Source organism: Myotis davidii, unplaced genomic scaffold (assembly GCF_000327345.1).
Source record: "Myotis davidii unplaced genomic scaffold, ASM32734v1 scaffold46, whole genome shotgun sequence".
Classification (NCBI taxonomy): domain Eukaryota; kingdom Metazoa; phylum Chordata; class Mammalia; order Chiroptera; family Vespertilionidae; genus Myotis; species Myotis davidii.
Genome location: NW_006383006.1, coordinates 3,358,937 through 3,362,259, shown reverse-complemented (window position 1 = coordinate 3,362,259; position 3,323 = coordinate 3,358,937).

The window sequence follows — 3,323 nt, the reverse complement described above, 5'->3', positions numbered from 1 at the left end:
TGGCAACTGTTACAAAAAACATTTACTTCACAACATGCAACCTAAAATAAAACAGTAAATGTAGCTATGCCATTGTCAGCAAGGCCAGCTTGCGTACCAAGTTGAAAATGATGGTGCCTGCCTAAGACTTAAACATTCAAAGATGTTTATAATCTGTGCTTTAAAGTTAAATTTGGTATGACCCAATTTTCCTTTTTTGTTGACTATATGTTAAAGTTAAATGCCTTTAAGCTGTGCAAAAGATTACTATGTGAATGTTCTGGTTATTTTGTGACAGTCAAAAGGACGTGCAAAGTTCGGCCCTGCCCCAGCTTTCCTTACAGTTGGAGCCCTCACTTTGTAATGTGACTGCCCTTCCTTTTTGTACAGAAGATGAATTGTATTCTGCATTTTGTCTACTTGTAAGTGAATGTTACATACTGTCAAATTTCCTTGTTTGAATATAGAATTGTAACACTACAAGGTGTACATTTCCAGAGCCTTGTGTATATTTCCAATGAACTTTTTTGCAAGCACACTTGTAACCATATGTGTATAATTAACAAACCTGTGTATGCTTATGCCTGGGCAACTATTTTTTGTAACTCTTGTATAGACTGTCTTTAAACAATGTGTGATCTTTTTTTGGAATCTGAGTTTATGCTTTAACTTTTTCTCCAATATAGTGCCCCAGGGCAACAACAACAACAAAAAAGATTACTATGTGGAATTTTAAAATCGTTACCCATCTGTACACCCTGGAGATCTGGCAGCATAACTTAGAAAGAATGCTACCCGAAAGGACCAAAATGTTGCTAATTCCATCTTCCATTTCACCCAAGTAGTTCCAGAGACTAGACAGGGAAGGTAAGAGCAAGGTAACCAGCCACTTTGCTGGTTAGGAGAAATGATGAGACACTTGATTTTCAAAAGATAATTTACTTTGCTCCATAATACTTTTAGTGTAGTTTGGCTTGACTTTAACTGACGGCCATGTCCCTCATCTTTGGTAGAATAACCAAACTGGTTTAAAATTACTTGGATGATCTATGTTTGTCACTGAATTTTGAAATATGCCATCACTAAAAAAAAGAAAGAAAAAAGAAAGAACTGAAAACAACAATACAACTCATTCTCTGTATCAGACTTTAAAATAAAACAAAAACAAAAATCCTTGTGCCAAAAGGGCTTTACTCAGGGCTGTGAACTTCTCTTTTTAGCCCGAGACATGTATTATCTAAAAGCACAAATTGCACTTAAAAACCGTAATATCTCTATGTAGGCTGGGACAAAAGTAGGTTTACACTTGTGACTATGCAAAACAGTTAATTCTATTATTATTATTTATTAGTCACTGTATTGTTTTCCATACAAAGAACTAAAACCCTACTTTTGCCCCACCCTGTGTAAGATAGTAGTACTTTCAAGTGGACCTACTGATACATAATATTAGTTTGTTTTCTTTTGAAAGTATCAAGCAGAAAAATCTCTGGTTAACACTTTTCTCTACATGCAAAATAAAATAGTCTTACACAGGAAGACTATTTCTGGACCTTGAGTTTGTGGGTACCATTTAGAAAAAGGAGGAAAAAACAGTGGAAAAGTTGTGAGAAAAATGGAAAGAACTAAAAAAGAGGAAAAACATTAAGTTGCCATCTTTGCCAGTTTTGACTGCTAGCAGAGAAATGTCAATCAGATATAAAATCACACACACACACAACACACCACAGCCTCTCAGCTTTTCCGATGGTTACTACAAGCACATTTCTGACTAAAGGGGTCAAGATGTAAAGCTGGCTACTTTTTGCACAATTTGCAAGTAGAGCAGAAAAAAGAGAATTTCTTAATTGTAGATTACTCCTCCACCACCCCTCAAAAAGTGAAGTTAAAAGAGGAAAGCAGAATGATAATTTTAAGGGATTTTTTTTAAAAAATCAATTCGTCAGACCCATGATTATCATCCCAGTTGATCCACTCTAACCGTAAGAACAGCATTATGTAATTAACAAGACAAATCTTTGAACCAGTATTACAAGCATGTCCCAGTAATTTTCCCCCTATTAAAATATTTTTAAAAATGAAAATCAAATAACCTATCTTGGCCTGTTCAAGACTGCCAACCCTTGCATTATATGCAAGGAAGGCAAGAAGAATCTTAAGTGTCACGTGCCAAGAATGTATTTTCAGAAAGTGAAGACAGGCAAGGCCCAAGTGTACGCGAGGCACACAGTAAAACGGTTATTTCTCCATCCGTGATCTTGAAATTACAAATGGAGAATGAGAAAGAATGAGTTTATATAAGCATATGTTTCTCTATATTTTTATAAATATTTATATAATTTACCATGAAGACATGCAAGTAGTGTTATAGCAACTATTATACAATATAATACAGAAAGATGGGTCTTCCAATGTTACAGTTGCTTTAGGTAAACAGCAAATATGTCTTATCTAGTGCATTCCTCTATAGCGCTCGAAACCAGAGAGAAATTAAGATTCCACACTATGCTACAATTCTTATGGGAGACAAAATATGCCTCAATAGTGTTTTGAGGTTTTGGGGTGTGTTTTTTTTGTATGTTTTTGTTTGTTTGTTTGTCTTTTTTTAGAAAGCTCAACACAGATAAAGAGAACAAGATAAGTTCAGTGCAGCTTCAGGGCAACTTTGATGCAGCATTAGAATATGTTCACTTGGTGAGAAAATATATTTCTTTTCCCCCCCAAATTCAACCACATTAGGTTTGGCAGCAAACACAAGGTTGAAAAGAAAGCACACATGTTTGCTAGAAGGCAAATTTCAACAGCAAGCAGACCAATATACCTGACCTTAATAAGGTCTTTATAACACAAAAAACATCAAAGTATAAAAAAGCCCATTTTCAAAGTCTACTATGATTTAATTTTGCTTGGTTCCTGTTGGCAGAAGAGTGAGATTAGAACAAATATGATCCTCTTTATAGCTTTGTAAATTGAGATTACATGGAAATCAGGTCAAGAAACTCAAATGTTCAAACTAAAGCACAGGAGAAGCTGGTAAAAAAAAACCACTTTAAAATAAAAGATAAATACGGAACCTAAATTTATTTCCCCAGATACTCATTCCTAACTGGTTACATGTATAAAATACAAAGTTTGAGGATGATAAGTCTCAACAACATACCTAATTTCTTTCTATTTTTCTTTTTAAACCTCTAAAAGCATAAAGTCCCATTTCACAGCACTGTACTTCCTTGGTATCATCTTGGAGATTGGCATTAGAAATAGTTGGTACAGAGAAGAATTAAGGAATCAAGGTCTACTCTGGTCAGTTTTCCTTCCACAAGGAAGAAACTAACAGGGAAAGA